This window comes from Pan paniscus, chromosome 18, assembly GCF_029289425.2.
Source record: "Pan paniscus chromosome 18, NHGRI_mPanPan1-v2.0_pri, whole genome shotgun sequence".
Lineage (NCBI taxonomy): Eukaryota > Metazoa > Chordata > Mammalia > Primates > Hominidae > Pan > Pan paniscus.
Genome location: NC_073267.2, coordinates 68,217,366 through 68,236,021, shown reverse-complemented (window position 1 = coordinate 68,236,021; position 18,656 = coordinate 68,217,366). Strand labels below are relative to the sequence as shown.

At 45.4% G+C, this 18,656-nt stretch overlaps 1 non-coding gene across 1 annotated transcript; it reads left to right on the top strand.

Annotated features, from left to right (window-relative positions):
* The first annotated feature begins 9,019 nt into the window (after positions 1-9,019).
* On the top strand, positions 9,020-9,126 carry LOC112437505 (U6 spliceosomal RNA). The gene has a single exon (XR_003026102.1). It is a non-coding gene; the product is annotated as a U6 spliceosomal RNA (small nuclear RNA).
* Positions 9,127-18,656: the final 9,530 nt, after the last annotated feature.

Genomic DNA, 18,656 nt, shown 5'->3' with positions numbered 1-18,656 from the left:
GAATTATCATTATAAAGTAAGAAACGTATTCTAATAAGAACTGTCTTAAGAAGCCCATCAAAAAAGCACTTAACTCTGTCTCTGGGTAGGCAGGGAAGGCAGAGGAGGATTCCCAAAGGTTACCTAATTTGAGACCTAAACAGTAACTGGGAATCAATTGAATAAAAGAGATAGAATGAGAGGATTTTCCCCCTAAAAACAGTGTTCCTGGCCAGACACGGTGGCTCACATCTGTAACCCCAGCACTTTGGGAGGCTGAGACAAGTGGATCACCTGAGGTCAGGAGTTCAAAACCAGCCTGACCAACATGGTGAAACCCGTCTCTACTAAAAATACGAAAATTAGCCAGGTGTGGTGTTGGGCACCTGTAATCCCAGCTACTCAGGAGGCTGAGACAGGAGAATCAGTAGAACCTGGGAGGCGGAGGTTGCAGTGAGCTGAGATCATGCCACTGCACTCCAGCCTGGGGAACAGAGTGAGACTCCATCTTTAAAAAATAAATTGTTCCTTCCCAGTTTTCTAGCACCTCCTTCAAAGATGGAGTCTCTGTCACCCAGGCTGGATTGCAGTGGCACAATCTCTGCTCACTGCAGTTTCTGCCTCTGGGGTTCAAGGGATTCTCCTGCCTCAGCCTCCCAAGTAGCTGGGATTACCAGAACACGCCACTACGCCCGCCTAATTTTTGTATTTTTAGTAGAGACAGGGTTTCACCATGTTGGTCAGGCTGATCTCAAACTCCTGACCTCAGGTGATCCACCCGCCTCAGCCTCCCAAAGTGCTGGGATTACAGGTAGGAGCCACCACACCTGGCCGTCTTCTTTAATAATTAAAACATCCACAAGAACCTTCGTTTAAGGTTACATGGAATTATGTGAAAGGGTTTACTGAAGTTGAAATTCACAAAAGCAAGGAGAGAGCTAGCCCTGGGCCTGGAAGTGGGCCAGACACCGTAAGTTAGATTAAGGCAGGAGAATAGCTTCCAGTTTGAAGTTAAAGTTTCTTCTTACTTTCACGGCTCTTTCAGGTGCTTAGTGTGAGACATAGCAGCAAGTGCTAAGAGGCCCTATTTGCTCATTTCTGTTTGAAACCCCGACTCTGATAAAATACAGCTCTCAGGAAGAATGTCTTGAAGTCAGAAGAGGACAGAGCGCACAGCCTCCCACATCTCTCGCCTGAGTCAATACATTCCTTAAAAGATCAATTGAAGCCAGGTGCAGCAGCTTATGCCTGTAATCCCAATACTTTGGGAGGCCAAGTCAGGAGAATTGTGGGACCAGGAGTTAGAGATCAGCCTGGGCAACATAGCAAGACCCATTCTCAAAAATCTTTTTTTTTTTTTTTATTTTTAAGGTAAATGATCCTTGCCTTGCCTTTTCTTACACATAAGATAATGTCCAGTAGGGTTAGTGGTTATGCTTCTGTAAGCTACAACCAGTTTTTTTTGTTGTTGTTGTTGTTTTGTTTTGTTTTTTTTGAGACGGAGTGCTCTGTCGCCAGGCTGGAGTGCAGTCTTGGCTCACTGCAACCTCTGCCTCCAGGGTTCAAGCGATTCTCCTGCCTCAGCCTCCCAAGTAGCTGGGACTACAGGAGTGCACCACCACATCCAGCTAATGTTTGTATTTTTAGTAGAGATGGGGTTTTGCCATGTTGGCCAGGCTGGTCTCAAACTCCTGACCTCAGGTGATCCACCTGCCTCGACCTCCTAAAGTGCTGGGATTACAGGCATGGGCCACTGTGCCTGGCCTGGATGTGATTTTACACATACTGAACCTCTGCCACCTGTGTACGAGCAGTGGGCACTTCCGGAACAGTCTGATAGGACATCTCTAACAGGCCACTCCCAGGCTGTAGGCTTCGGTTTCTAACCCTCAGTAAGACTTCTAAATAAAACTATCTTTAATTCTTTAAAAGCTTGATGTTTTTCCTTTAACTAACATTAGCATGATTTAAACAGAACTATTTGGAGGAATTAAGTACTGTGAATTTGTATACTGGTTTGTTTCTCCAAATTGTGGTTAGGAGGGCAGAGCACAAATCCTAACTATTGGTCAGGTGCAGTGGCTCACGCCTGTAATCCCAGCACTTTGGAAAGGAGAGGGATCACTTGTGCCCAGGAGTTCGAGGCCAGCCTGGGCAACATGGCAAAACCTCGTCTCTACCAAAATACAAAAATTAGCCAGTTTCCTAACCCAATCCTCTAAATAAACATTTAAAAATAAAACTAAAAAAAAAAAAAATCCTTACTATTGAGCACAGAGAATCTCTCCCCAGTAAAGCCTCAAGTCTTGATTTTGAAGTCAATGACTGCACCCCTCTCCCTGCTCTCCATACTCTGCAAGCTCAGGCCTGGGGTTTGTCTGAATCCCCTCAGTGAGCCATGATCGTGCCACTGCTCTCCAGCCTGGGTGACACAGCAAGATCCCTGTTTCAAAAAAAAAAAAAAAAAAAAAAAAAGGCCGGATGTGGTGGCTCACGCCTGTAATCCCAGCACTTTCAGAGGCCAAGGTGGGTGGATTGCCTAAGATCAGGAGTTCGACACCAGCCTGGCCAACATGGTGAAACCCATCTCTACTAAAAATACAAAAATGAGCCAGGCATGTTGGCAGGCACCTAGAATCCCAGCTGCTCGGGAGGCTGAGGCAGCAGAATCTCTTGAACCTGGGAGGCAGAGGTTGCAGTGAGCCAAGATCGTGCCACCGTGCACTCCAGTCTGAGCAACAGAGCAAGACTCCATCTCAAATAAATATTTTAAGAAATAAAAAATAAAAATACAGAAGCAGCCAGGCATTGTAGTTCACATCTGTAATCCCAGCACTTTCAAAGGCCAAGGTTGGTGGATTGCTTGAGCCCAGAAGTTCAAGACTAGCCTGGCCAACATGACAAAATCTTATCTTTACGAAAAAATACTAAAACTAGCTGGGTGTGGTGATGTACGCCTGAAGTCCCAGCTACTCAGAAGGCTGAGGTGAACAGACAGCTTGAGCCCCGGAGATCAAGGCTGCAATGAGCCTTGTTTGCACCACTGCACTCCCACCTGGGCAACAAAGTGAGACCCGCCCCCGTCTCGAAAAACACAGAAGCACAGTCACTCCCCTCACCCTACAACACCATGCTGACTCAGGACCTGCAATTTCACAAGTTCTCAAGGTGATGTGCAACATGAGAAGCACTGCTCCAACTAACCTCTAAAAGCTTTTTCAAATTTATATTATTCTATACTACACAATTTCAACACGATTGGGGTGGGAGCGGTCGGGCGCAGGTAATCGCAGCACTTTGTGAGGCTGAGGCGGCGCGGATTACGAGGTCAGTATTTTGAGACGAACCTAGCCAACATGGTGAAACCTCGCCTCTACTAAAGATACAAAAAATTACCTGGGCGTGGTGGGCGCCTGTAATCCCAGCTACTCGGGAGTCTGAGACAGGAGAACCACTTGAACCCAACGTATTCAGAATTGGTAGGTTCTTGGTCTCACGGACTTCAAGAATGAAGCCGCGGACCCTCGCGGTGAGTGTCACAGTTCTTAAAGGTGGCGTGTCTGAAACTTGTTCCTTCTGATGTTCGGAGTTTTTTCCTTCTGATGGGTTCGTGGTCTCGCTGACTCAGGAGTGAAGCTGTACACCTTCCCGACGAGTATTACAGCTCTTAAAGTGGTGCGTTTGGAGTTGTTCGTTCTTCCCGGTGGGTTTGTGGTCTCGATGATTTCAGGAGCGAAGCTGCAAACCTTTGCTGTGTTACAGCTCAAAAAGACAGTGCAAACCCCAAACAGCAAAACAACATAAGCCACTACAGTGTGGAAGGACGCCGGAACACGTTACCACCGCGACCTCAGGCAGCCTGCTTTTATTCTTATCTGGCCCCACCCACATCCTGCTGATTGGTCCATTTTACAGAGAGCCAATTGGTCTGTTTCACAGAGAGCTGATTGGTCCGTTTTGACAGGATGCTGATTGATGCATTTACAATCCCTGAGCTAGACACAAAAGTGCTCCACCTCCCCACTAGATTAGCTAGATAAGAGTGTTGATTGGTGTATTTACAAACCCTGAGCTAGACACAGGGTGCTGATTGGTGTGTTTAGGAACCTTGAGCTAGATACAGAGTGCTGATTGGTGTATTTACGATCCCTTAGCTAGACATAAAGGTTCTCCAAATCCCCACTAGACTCCGGAGCCCAGCTGGCTTCATCCAGTGGATGGCGCACCACGGCCGCAGGTGGAGCTGCCTGCCAGTCCCCCACCGTGTGCCGGCACTCCTCAGCCCTTGGGCGGTTGATGGGACCGGGCGGCCTGGAGCAGGGGGTGGTGCTCGTCAGGGAGGCTCAGGCCGCGCAGGAGCCCACGGCGGGGTGGGGAGGAGACTCAGGCATGGCCGGCTGTAGGTCCCGAGCCCCGCCCTGCGGGGAGGCAGCTAAGGCCAGGCGAGAAATCGAGTGCAGCACCAGTGGGCCAGCACTGCTGGGGAACCCGCGCACCCTCCGCAGCTGCTGGCCCGGGTGCTAAACCCCTCACTGCCCGGGGCCGGCGGGCTGGCCGGCCACTCCGAGCGCAGCGCGGGGCCTGCCAAGCCCATGCCCACCCGGAACTCTAGCTGGCCGGCAAGCGCCCTGCGCAGCCCCGGTTCCCACCTGTGCCTCTCCCTCCACACCTCCTCACAGGCTGAGGGAGCCGGCTCCGGCGTCGGTCCATCCCAGGAGGGGGCTCCCACAGTGCAGCGGCGGGCTGAAGGGCTCCTCAAGCGCGGCCAGAGTGGGCGCGAGGCCGAGGAGGCACCAAGGGTGAGCGAGGGCTGCCAGCATGCTGTCATCTCTCACCAGGAGGCAGAGGTTGCAGTGAGCCAAGATGGCGCCACTGCACTACAGCCTGGACAACACAGTGAGACCCCGTCTCAAAAAAAAAAAAGACCGGGTGCCATGGCTCACGCCTGTAATCCCAGCACTTTGGGAGGCCCAGGCGGGCGGATAATGAGGTCAGGAGATCGAGACCATCCTGGCTAACACAGTGAAACCCCATCAATACTAAAAATACAAAAAATTAACCAGGCGTGGTGGCATGCGCCTATAGTCCCACCAGCTACTTGGGAGGCTGAGGCAGGAGAGTCACTGGAACCCGGGAGGTGGAGTGAGCCTAGATCGCGCTACTGCACTCCAGCCTGGGCAACAGAGGAGACTCCGTCTCCAAAAAAAAAAAAAAAAAAGATTGAGATGGGAGCATGAGGCTTTTGGTTGAGAAGTGTTACTTACTTAGCAGGAAAGCTTTGTCCGTATTGATCCCTGGTGACCACAGAACAGCTTTCATAATTTCAGCAGAATGTCCGGCTGTGGTCAAAGTAATTTTAAAACAACAATACAGCTGGTCATAGTGGTTCATGCCTGTAATCCCAGCACTTTGTGAGGCTGACATGGGAGGATCACTTAAAGCCAGGAGTTCAAGACCAGCCTAGGCAATACAGTGCAACCCCGTGTCTACAAAAAATTAAAATAAAATATTAGCCGAGTATGGTGGTACATGCCTATAGTCCCAGCTATAGGAAGACTGAGGCGGGAGGATCACCTGAGCCCAGGAGTTCAAGACTGCAGCGAGCTATCATTGTGCCACTGCATTCCAGCCTGGGTGACAGAGCAAGAACCTGTCTCTAAAATAAAAATTAATATTAAATAACAATACAAATGATGATGTAAGCAAGTAGGTGAAGACAGGACCTTTCTTTGACTCAGGACCCCCCTCACTGTTAGACCTTCCCAAACCCTCCCAGGAGAATCAAATATACATACATATATATATATATAATATACACGTATATATGTATATATGTATATATATGTATATATGTATATATATGTGTGTATATATATATATATATACCTGGATCCCTGGGTGAAAAGGATCCCCGCAATCATTTCTGAGGTCATTCTGGAAATGTTTCCTCTGGGTCTGTCTGGGAGCCAGCAGGAAACAAATGGGAGAGGCCCAGAGAAGCTCTGGATGCAGCAGAACAGAGCATGGTGTCTAGTAAGTTCTAAGTGATGGAACTTGGCGCCATGAACGCCTGAACCCAAAGGTCACTCAGACTGCCTAATCCAAGGACTTGCACATTGTTTTGTTAAAAATGATTCTGGCTGGGCACAGTCACCCAGGAGTTCAAGATCAGCTTAAGTGACAAAGCAAGACCCCATCTCCAAAAAAACGAAACAAAACAAAAAAAACTGATTTTACGTTCCAGCAGAAAGCCGGGTGAGAAGCGGAACGAGGCCAGCTCTTCCAGGTTGGCAGATGAACTGGGGGTCCCCAGGACAGGCTGCAGCCTCTGCGCTGCAGATGCCCAGAGCTCTCACCGTGGCTGCCCTCCGGCCGGGCCCAGGCAGCAGGGAACCTCTCTCCCCTCCACACCTGGGTGACTTGATGGCAGTAACAGCCTCTCCCAGCCTGGACCATACCAGCCACGAGGTCTCCTGGCCCAGTCCTGCCAGGCCCAGGCAAAGCCCCTGCAAGCTGCTAGGACACAGTGCCCTTGAGTGGCATGGGTGTGACCAGGCGAAAAGGCAGGTCTACTGACACAGGCTTGGTCACCTCTGTAGGCCACGGGGCCGTGCAGATCTGGATCCTGGGTTGCCCGGTCTGTCCCAATTGGACAAGACCTCCCTAGGCCTGAACCAGCCAGGAGATGAGGGAGCCCAGGACAACAACAGATGGACGAGTCAGCAGCCATCAGACAAATCTACCAGACCTTAATATAGGTAGAGAGAAATAGTAGAAAAAGAGACCACATTTGGCCAACTGGGAATGCCTACCACCCTTTGAAAAGATTTACTGGCTGTGTGTATAATACACAGAAGGCCTGTGTATATAATATGAAAAAGCTAATCTCGATTTGCCCCCCAACTTTTTAAAAGAAAAAATTTGGCTGGGCTGGTGGCTCATGCCTATAATCCCAGCACTTTGGGAGGTCAAGGCGGGAAGATCGCTTCAGCGATCAGCCTAGGCACATTCACAACCAGCCTAGACAACATAGTGAGACTCCCTTCTCTGCAAAAAATTTAAAAATTAGCCAAGTGTGGTGATACACACCTGTGGTACCAGCTACTCAGGAGGCTGAGGTGGGAGGACACTTGAGCCTGAGAGGCAGAGGCTGCAGTGAGCTATGAGTGTGCCACTGCACTAGAGCCTGGGCAACAGAGCAGAGCGAGACCCTGTCTCAAAAACAGAAAGAAAAAGAAAAAAGGAAACATTTGCGGCCAGGCACGGTGGCTCACGCCTGTAATCCCAGCACTTTGGGAGGCCGAGGCGGGTAGATCACCTGAGGTCAAAAGTTTGAGACCAGCCTGGCCAACATGGTGAAACCCCGTCTCTACTAAAAATACAAAAATTAGCTGGGTGTGGTGGCGGGCACCTGTAATCCCAGCTACTTGAGAGGCTGAGGTATGGGAATTGCTTGAACCCAGGAAGGTTGCAGTGAGCCAAGATTGCACCATTGCACTCCAGCCTGGCCTACAAGTGAAACTCCATCTCAAAAACAAAACAAAACAAAACAAAACAAAACATTTGCTACATCTAGTCCTTCTAGATGTCAAGAGGTTGCCAATTATGACAGAGTTAGAAAATCACACATCTTGTAAACATCCATTTGTTTTTTTAAAAAATCATAGAGATATGTCTCCTGAAAATGACTTTTTTCTTTTTTTTTTTTTTGAGACAGGATTTTGCTGTCACTTAAGCTGGAATGCAGTGATGCGAACATAGTTCACTGTAGCCTCAAATTCCTGGGCTCAAGCAATCCTCTCACCTCAGCCTCCTGAGTAGCTGGGATTACATGCACATGCCACTATAACCAGTTAATTTTTTTATTTTTTATTTTTAATTTTTTTTGTAGAGATAGGGTCTTGCTATGTTTCCCAGGCTTGCCTAGAACTCGTGGCCTCAAGCAATCCTCCCACCTCAGCCTCCCTAAGGGCTGGGATTACAAGCATGAGCTACCCCACCCCAACCCCGCCACCCCCACTGGAAATGACTTTTTGAAATGTAGAAGCACCAAGAGTGACACACGTCCACGTTTGTACAGGGGGTTAGAGGACGTGAAACAGAAGTCTGTGAGAAGGAAGAGAAGGTTCTATGCCAGGCAGGTCATATGGAGAAGATGTTTTCATATCATAATCATTGTTTTGTGCGTGCATTTTATTCTTCACTACTTTATATATAGTTGACAGTGCAAAGTACTTTTTTGAAATAACTAGTCTTTCTAGACGTTCCGAAGTGCCTGATATATGTTAAAAGTAGAGGTAGTAAAACATCACATTTTGTAAAACTTTTTTTTTTGAGACAGAGTCTCGTTCTGCCCAGGCTGGAGTGCAGTGGCGCGATCCCGGCTCACTGCAACCTCCACCTCCCAGGTTCAAGCCATTCTCCTTCCTCAGCCTCCCAAGTAGCTGGGATTACAGGCATGAACCACCACAACCGGCTAATTTTTGTATTTTTAGAAGAGATGGGGTTTCACCATGTTGGCCAGGCTGATCTTGAGCTCCTGACCTCAAACAATCCGCAGGCCTAGGCCTGCCAAAGTGCTGGGGTTACAGGTGTCTTTTTGTTAAAATTCATGTGAAATGTTTTTGCCTAGTACACGTCGTGTTTGTGCACCGGTTCAGGGGAAGAAGGAAGCTCACTATAGCCTCTCAAAGTGTGATGAACTCTGCACCACTGTGCTTATAATGAAGCGAGATTAACCACTAGCCCTTCTGTCTGTGCATTTTGTTTTACTTATCTGTGTATATCGTGTACATAAAAGATAAACGAGTCCTAATTTACAACAGCTACTCTTTCTAGATGTTAGAGAGGTTGCCAGTATATGACAAAAGCAAAAGTAGAGTTAGTTAAATGAATATATTTTGTACATTTTGTTTTAAAATTCCTAGGAAAGATTGTCATCTGAAAATTTGAGCATTATAGCCCACTGTGTTGGTGTAGAAGGGAACAGTTTTAGGCCAGAATGTTCATATTTTGAAGACACTGTTAAATGATAACTATTGTGCTCACTTTGGCAGCATATACGCTAAAGTTGGAATGATACAGAGAAGATTAGCATGGCCCCAGTGTGAGGATGACATGCAAATTCATGAAGCATCCCCTATTTTCTAATAAGAAATAAAGAAAAAAAAAAGCAGGCTAGGCACAGTGGCTCATGCCTGTAATCCCAGCTTTTTGGGAGGCCAAGGTGGGTGGATCACCTGAGGTCAGGAGTTTGAGACAAGACTGGCCAACATGGTGAAACCCCCTCTCTACTGAAAATATAAAAATTAGCCAGGCATGGTGGCGCATGCCTGTAATCCCAGCTACTTGGGAGGCTAAGGCACAAGAGTTGCTTGAACCCAGGAGGCAGAAGTTGCAGTCAGCTGAGATCCAGCCAGGATCACAGAGCCAGACTCTGTGTCAGGAAAAAAAAAAAGAAAGAAAGAAAAGAAAAGAAAAAAAACTGCAACTATTGTTTCATGTGTGAGGTTTATTCAGTACTGCTGTGTCTATGGAGGACAAATATCCTTACCTGAAACATCTAGTCTATGTAGATGTTTACAAGTACCCAACACATGTTCAATATAGAGGTAGTAAAATATCAATTTGTAAATATCTTTTTGCTGAAATTCATAAGAAATATTATCTTTTGGAAATAAAATTGTTAAACCACCTCTATGAGCAGGATAGTACCATCTATACTTGTTCAATGGTTTGCAGGAGGTGGGAGGGAAGGAATTGCAAAAGGTAATATGCTAGTGCATTCACACTTGGAAATTTTCAGACACTGTTTTTCTGCGCATTTTGTTTATTTTGTTTTGCTGTGTATCTAGTGTATGTAATGGACAAATGAGTCCTAATTTTCCAACACCTAGTCTCTAGATGTTAAAGAGGCTGCCGGCGTATGACCAAGTCTTAGTAAAATTAGCTCATTTTGTACAGTTTGTATTGAAATTCATAGGAAACGCTGTCCTCTGTAAATGACTTTTGGATATGTGTTTGTGCAACCTCTGTAAGCATTACACATGCCTGTACTAGTCCACTGGATTGATGACAGAGAGAAGGAAGTGAGGAGCATATGGTTCAAGTCCACGATGTTCTCATACTTAGAAGATACCTCAAATTATATGCAAAAACCTCAATTACTTTTGCACCAACCTATAACAATTGTTACATGTATGCAATTTTTTTTTTTTTGAGACGGAGTCTCGCTCTGTTGCCCAGGCTGGAGTGCAATGGTGCAGTCTCGGCTCACTGCAACCTCCACCTCCTGGGTTCAAGCGATTCTCCTACCTCAGCCTCCCGAGTAGCTGGGATTGCAGGTGCCCGCCACCATGCCTGGCTAATTTTTGTATTTTTAGTAGAGACAGGGTTTCTCCATGTTGGTCAGGCTGGTCTCGAACTCCTGACCTCAGGTGATCCACCCACCTTGGCCTCCAAAAGTGCTGGGATTACAGGCATGAGCCACCGCGCCTGGCCCACATGTGTGCAATTTTAACAGTGCCGTGTACACAGTGGACAAGTTCTAATATGAAACACCTCTGAGAACAGTATAATCTCTGTAGTTGTTCATTGGGTTGAGGGAGATAAGAGGGAAGAAATTGCAAAGTGTGTTTTGTTACTGTGTACTAGAAAATTTCAGCTTATTGGATGGGTGTAGTGGCTCATGCCTGTAATCCTAGCGCTTTGGGAGGCTGAGGCGGGCGGATCACCTGAGGTCAGGAGTTCGAGACCAGCCTGGCCAACATGGCAAAACTCCAACTCTACCAAAAATACAAAAATCAGCCGAGTGAGGTGGGAGGCACCTGTAATCCCAACTACTTGGGAGGCTGAGGCAGGAAAATCACTTGAACCCGGGAGGCAGAGATTGCAGTGAGCTGAGATCTTGCCATTGCACTCCAGCCTGGGCGACAAAAGCAAAACTCCATCTCAAATAAATAAATAAATAGAAAATTTCAGTCTATCCATTGCCCTATATGTTACATGCATTTCACTTAACTTTTCTGTACTGTATGTATTGTGTATATACTGGACAAATGAGTCCTAATTTTATAATGTCTAGTCTCTAAATATTAGTAAATAACACATTTTGTACAGTTTGTGTTAAAATTCATGAAAAGCTGTCTTCTGAAAAGGACTTTTGGAAGTGAAATGATAACATCTCTTCTAAGTGACACATGTCCCTATATCCACCAGATTGTTGGTGGAGAGGAGTTGGAAGAAATGAAGGATTCAAACCAGAATGTTCCTTGGCACTGACGAGGAAGTGAAAAAGTAAAAAGAAAAGAAGAAAAGAAACCAGAATGTTCCTATTTAGAAGATACTTTCAGATATAACCATTGCTACATGTGCCATTTATTTAATATTACTGTGTATATAGTGGAAAACTTAAGTCCTTAATTTTTTTTTTTTTTTTTTTTTTGAGACGGAGTCTCACTCTGTCACCCAGGCTGGAGTGCAGTGGTGCAGTCTCGGCTCACTGCAACCTCCACCTCCCGGGTTCAAGCGATTCTCCTGCCTCAGCCTCCCGAGTAGCTGGGACTACAGGCGCATGCCACCACTCCTGGCTCATTTTTGTACTTTTAGTAGAGATGGGGTTTCACTATGTTGATCAGGCTGGTCTTGAACTCCTGGCCTCATGATCTGCCCACCTCGGCCTCCCAAAGTGCTGGGATTACAGACATGAGCCACTGCACCAGCCTAAGTCCTTATTTGAAACATCTACTCTTTCTAGATATTTAGAAGTGGACCAAGTGTGTTAAAAGTAGAGGTAGTAAATAGCACATTTTGTAGGTATCCTTTTGTTAAAATTCATATGAAATATTGTCTTTTAGAAATTGATCAATTTAGAAATTGATTTCTCTGAGCAGTACACATTATTATATTTGTGCTAGTTCAGGGAGGAAGGAGAAGAAAGTTCAAAGGGCTTTATACAAGAGTGTTTATGGTGAACAACATTTGACCGTTGTCCCTTACGTCTGTGCGTTTAATTTTACTTTGCTGTGTAGCTAGTGTATATAAGGGTCAAATGAGTCCTGCTTTACAACATCTAGTCTTTCAAGATGTTAAAGAGCTTGCCAGCATATGACAAAAGTGAAGTTAGTAAACTAATTCACTGAGTACACTTTACATTAAAATTCATAGGAAAGACTGTTCTTAAAAAACACTGATGGAAGTGAAATTTTTAAAATCCCTTGTAAGGCCAGGCATGGTGGCTCACACCTGTAATCCCAGCACTTTACGAGGCCCAGGCAGGTGGATCACCTGAGGTGAGCAGTTTGAGATCAGCCTGGCCAACATGACAAAGCCCCATCTCTACTAAAAATACAAAAATTAGCTGGGAATAGTGGTGGGTGCCTGTAATCTCAGCTGCTCCAGAGGCTGAGGCAGGACAATGGCTTGAACCCGGAAGGCAAAGTTTGCAGTGAGCCAAGATTGCACCATTGCACTCCAGCCTGGGCGATAGAGCAAGGCTCTGTCTCAAAAAAGAAAAAAAAAAAAATCCCAGCCTGGACGGAGTGGCTCATGCCTGTAATCCCAGCACTTTGGGAGGCCAAGGCGAGCGGATCACGAGGTCAGGAGTTCGAGACCAGCCTGACCAACATGGTGAAACCCCATCTCTACTAAAAATACAAAAAAAAAAAATTAGCCAGGCATGGTGGCATGTGCCTGTAATCCCAGCTACTCAGGAGGCTGAGGCAGGAGAATCGCCTGAACCTGGGAGGCGGAGGTTTCAATGAGCCGAGATTGCACTACTGCACTCCAACCTGGGCAACAGAACGAGACTCCGTCTTAAAAAAATAAATAAATAAAAATTAAAATTAAAAAATCCCTTCTAAGCATTGCAGATACTTATACTTGTCCCCTGAGTTGATAGAGGTAGGAAGGGGAAGGATTCTAGGCCAGAATGTTCCTAGTTAGAAAACATATTGAAATTATAGCCTTTGTTATGTATGTGCACCATTTACTCAAAGGTACTGCGTGTATAGTGAAAAACTTAAGTCCTGTTTGAAACAGCTCATCTTCCTAGATGTTTAAAAATGCACAAAAATATGTTAAAAGGGCTAAAGTAATACCCTTCATTTTTTTTTTAAACATTATAGGAGTGGTTGCATTTTGGGGACAGAATTGTTGAAGTTGATGTCTTGGAGGGTATGCTGACTGCTCATTGGGTGGTGGTGGGTGATGGGGAGGAGGAAGTTTGCAGAGAGAAGGGTTCTATGCCCATGAGTGAGACTAGTTCAGATGGCCTCACCATTGTTCTATATGCACATTTTCGTTATTATTGCACGCATTAAATAATAAAATAAGTTATAATGTTCAAAGTATGTTAAAGTAGAGGAAGTAAAATAATCCCTTTATAAATGTACTCTTGTTCGTTTTTACAAACGCCTGTCTTCTGGGAGAGACCTTTGTCCCTAGACTTCTTGGAGCTAGACATAGTCCTGTACTTAGTCCCTGGAATGGTGGAAGGAGAAGAGAAAGGGTGGAGGGAAGGGCTCTTCGGTAAATATCTAGAAGATGGTTTTAAATTAAAATCATAGGTCTACATGTGCATTTTTAGTAAATTACCTGTGTTTCTTGAGGACAAAGTTCATTGTTTTGCAACATCTAAGCTTTATAGATGTCCCGAGGTGACAGTGTAAGACAGGAGTATTCAATCTTTTGGCTTCCTGGGCCACACTAGAAGAACTGTTTTGGGTCACACATAAAATACACTAACACTGATGACAGCTGAAGAGCTAAAGGAAAAAAAAATCGCAAAAAAACTCATAATGTTTTAACAAAGTTTATGATTTTTTTTGAGATGGAGTCTTACTCAAAAATCAAAAACCTGATGATTTGTTTAAATGAGCATTTACTCCATATTGTAAAATACAGAGAAATGGAGACATGGCGGTTGACCCTGAGGGGGAAGGAGTGCTGTCATTTGCTCCTGAGACTGTCAGAGCAGGTGGACAGCTTAAAGGACCCGTGGCTCAGGACCAAAACCTGAAATGCAGGATTCATGAATCCAAGTAATTAATAGTAGGGTTGGAAATATGAGGTGCATGGGTGAAAAAGCCCAGGGCAATCCCAGAAGGGGCAGGTCCACAGAAAAGGGGGGTGGAGGGAGACTGGGGAGGTAGACAGCCAGGACAAGGAAGACAATCAGGAGCGGCATAGGCCATGTCTTTTCCTTCCTTCCTCCTCCACATACCACATTACCTCTGTCCTTTAAAGTTCAGATCAAATGTCACCTCCCCCATGAAGGCCTCCCTGATTTCCACAGCTGACATTGAGCCTTTCCTCCTCTGTGCTCCCCTGGCTCACTCTCTCCTCCATCTGATCTTTGCCACACTCCGCCTCCTCCTATTTTAACTTCCCCCCCACCCCTCGCCCCCTGACAGCGTCTCACTCTGTTGCCCAAGCTAGAGTGCAGTTGCACAATCTCGGCTCACTGCAACCTCTGCCTCCCAGGCTCAAGCAATCCTCCCACCTCAGCCTCCCAAGTAGCTGCAACTACAGGCGCACACCACCACACCTGGCTAATTCTTGCACTTTTTTTTGTAGAGACAGGGTCTCACTATGTTGCCTAGACTGGTCTAGACTGGTCCTGGACTCAAGCAATCTTCCTGCTTCAGCCTCCCAAAGTGCTGGGATTACAGGCATGAGCCATTGCACCTGGCCCATATTTTAACTCTTTTAAAAGTTAACTGGTGTACGTCCTTTGCACTCCAGCTGCCTTGAATGGAGATGTGATGGATGAAGCTATGGCTACTATCTTGGACCACTGGGAGTCAACCACACTTTAGGGAGGGCGGGGCAAGGATCTGGAAGGACTTGACTTCCTAAGGACTCTGGGTCAGAAATGCCACCCCAACCCTGGACTGCCTATCTCCAGATTTTTATGTGAGAAAGATATATTTTATGTTAAGTCAATTATTCGGGGTCTCTGTTAACTGCAGACAACCCCAATTTTAACTAAAGCATTGGGAATTATTTCTGACTCCTTTTCTACCTTTCTCTGCATCTAATCACCAAATCCATCTGATTCTACCTCCTTGATATGCCCCAGATCTGTAACCTTTTCTCCATCACTGTTACCTCTACCTGAACTCAGGCAATCAGAATTTCTTGCCTGGATTCCTGTGTAAACCTTCCTTCTACCTAGTCTCCCCACTGTAGGGTTGTTCCTTCCAATCCACCTTTCACATCAGGAACTCAAATTAGCATATATATATGTATATGTGTGTGTATATATATATGTATATGTGTATATATATTTATATGTGTATATATGTATATGTGTATATATATTTATATGTGTGTATATATATGTATATGTGTATATATACACACACACACACAAAAACTATATGCACACACACACACACACACACACAGAAAAGTACGGAATCCAATGTGACAAATACTCAACCCCAAAATGGTGACAATTGTTAATCTGATCTGTATTTTTTCTTTTTTTCTTTTTTTCTTTTTTTTTTTTTTTGGAGTCAGAGTCTTGCTCTGTGCCCAGGCTGGAGTGCAGTGGCACAATCTAGGCTCACTGCAACCTCTGCCTCCCAGGTTTAAGCGATTCTCCTACCTCAGCCTCCTGGGTAGCTGGGCACGCGCCACCACATCTGGCTAATTTTTGTATTTTTAGTAGAGACGGGGTTTCACCATGTTGGCCAGGCTAGTCTCTAATTCTTGACCTCAGGTGATCCGCCCGCTTTGGCCTCCAAAGTGCTGGGATTACAGGCGTGAGCCACCACGCCTGCCTCTTATCTATAATTTTTATGAAGCCAATATGACAAAGTTGTCTCCTTCCCTCCACAAGGGCAAATACGCTCATGCCCTCCTAATCCTGTATTGAACCATATCCTTGGCATATTTTTTCAAACTTTTACATACATTTATGAATAAATGTATGTTATGGTTTCCTGTATTTTAAAAATATTGTCTAAGTGGCACCATATTATATGTATAATTCTATAGCATGTTTATGTTTTTGAGGTCTATCCATGGTGACATCTATTGAGTTCATTCACGTTAGTAGTTCTGTCATGCTCCATCATGAGACTGTAGCAGAACATCCATCTCTTCCTCCACCGATGGGCGACTAGGTTGTTCCCTGTTTTGCTTTTATAAACAATGCTTTACTGACAGCCTTAAAAATGTGTGAGAAGATCTCTAGGGTTTATACCTGGACGTGTAATTGTTTTGGGAATAGTAGTTGTTATGGGTTGAAATGTGCCCCCAAAAAAGGTACGTTTAAGTTCTAACCTGGGGAACCCATTAATGTGATCTATTTGAAAATAGGGTGTTTACAGATGTAATCAGGGGAAGATGAGGCAATTGAGATGCACCCTACCCCAATATGATTGGTGTCCTTAAAAGAAGAGAAGAGACAGACAGGGAGAGAACACTGTGTGACACCAGAGGCAGAGATTAGTGATGCCTCTAACAGCATACGAATGCCCAGGAGTGCAGACAATTGCCAGAAGCTAGGAGAAGCATGGAACAGAGTCTCTGAGACCCCATAAGGCACAAACCCTGCCAACACCTTGATTTTTGATTTTGGGCCTCCAGAATTGTAAGTGAATAAATTTCTGTTGTTTTAAACCACCCAATTCATGGGGATTTGTTACAGCAGCCTGAGCAAACTGATGTACTGGTATGTTTGAAATGCTTGTTTCTTGGTGCTGTAAAGAAATAGCACTTGAACATAAATTTAATTTCCTCAGCAAGGCCATTTTTATACTTTCTGCAGAAAGGGTACACTCGACAGCAGTTTTGCCACGAGAGTACACCAAACAAAGGAGACAGGGTCACTTATAACCTGATGCATCCACCTTGCTGCTGTGTCTGGTTTTCATTGGCTGGAACAGGGCCTCACATTTTGTATTTGTTCTGATTGGCTAGCAACTTAGAACTTTTTAAAAGAGGCAAAGGCAGAGGAGAGCAAAGGAAGGAGGAAGTAACTTGTGGAATGCTGAGAAAGGTAAAAACACCTTCAAATAAGGAAGAGGAACAGGCTATGACCTAATGCTTGCTTGGACCAATATAAGCATGCCAGGGCAAATATTTAGGCTAAATGGTGGCAGCTAGGAACATAAAGTACATTGATTTCTTTATTATGGCTAGCAGATATTTAAGAATGTTAGTACAGGTCTTTGAATACATTTTGTTTTTGAGAGAAGTTACTATTTATTTCTAATTAGGGAGGAAAGTCTTTGAAGAAGAATCTCTACTTTACTTTTCACAGGTAGAATCCCAAGTCATGGCCTATAGGCACATAGGTCAAGGTCATATGAGAGCATAAGGGTCTGAGACAGTAAATTGGAGCTGGGCCGGAAGGACCTAGAATGTGGCCCTAAGTAGGGGTTTAGACTTTACCATTCAGGCAACGTGGAGCCACAGAGGAGATATTAAATTGCCAAGGTACACAGTTCTATCTCGGTTTTATTTTATTTATGTATGTATTTATTTATTTAGAGCCAGCGTCTCACTCTGTTACCCAGGCTGGAGTGCAGTAGCGCAATCCTGGCTCACTGGACTCTTGAATTAATGGGCTCAAGCAATCCTCCCTCCTCAGCCTTCTGAGTAGCTGGAACAGGCACGCAACACCACATCCTGCTAATTTTTTTTATTTTTTTAAGAGATGGGGGTTTCATCTTGTTGCCCAGGCTGGTCTCAGACTCTTGGTTTCATGCTATCCTCCTGCCTCAGTCTACCAAAGTGTTGGGTTTACAGGCATAAGCCAACACACCGGGCCCCTACCTGGGTTTAAGAGACGAGTATCAGAGAAATAGACTACACATGAGAAAGACTCGTTTGACTTGTGGATGTGTCTGAAATTCATTTGCTTTTTCCTTTAAAACCGATTCATCTCCTTCAAAACCGATTCATTTCCTTCCACAAACAGTTATCAGGATTTGACATTCACGAGTTTGTCATTAATGACCATGGGTTATTTTGTGCTTACTAAATCAGGCCCTGTTTTAAGACATAATCTGCTAATCTTATTAATCCTCACAACTGCCCCACAAAATACACATGCGACCCTCTCCATAAAAGGGATAAGGAAGCCAGGCGCGGTGGCTCATGCCTGTAATCCTAGCAGTCTTGGGAGGCTGAGGCGGGCAGATCACTTGAGATCAGGAGTTTGAGACCAGACTGGTCAACATGGTGAAACCCCCGTCTCTACTAAAAATACAAAAATTAGCCGGGCGTGGTGGTGGCACCTGTAACCCAGCTACTCGGGGAGCTGAGGCAGGAGAATCGCTCGAACCCGGGAGGCAGAGGTTGTAGTGAGCCGAAATCACGCCACTGCACTCCAGCCTGGGTGACAGAGTGAAACTCCATCTCAAACAAACAAACAAACAAAAAAAAAAGGGTGGGGGATAAGGAAACATTCAGGAACTACGTGACATGACTTGTGCTTACGGAAACTATTAGGGTTGAAAGTAAGGCCACCTTGGGTCCTAATGGCTGTAAGGCATCAGACAAAATACGTCAACTATGTCAGCCTACATTTTCTCATCTTTCAAACTGCCATAACAGCAGCCACCTCTTCGGCCGGCCAGGCCTGTCCCGGCTGGATTAAATGAATGAAGCGCAGCAAGGGCTGGGCGTAGGTAAACTATGCAGTCATCCTCTTCCACGACCTC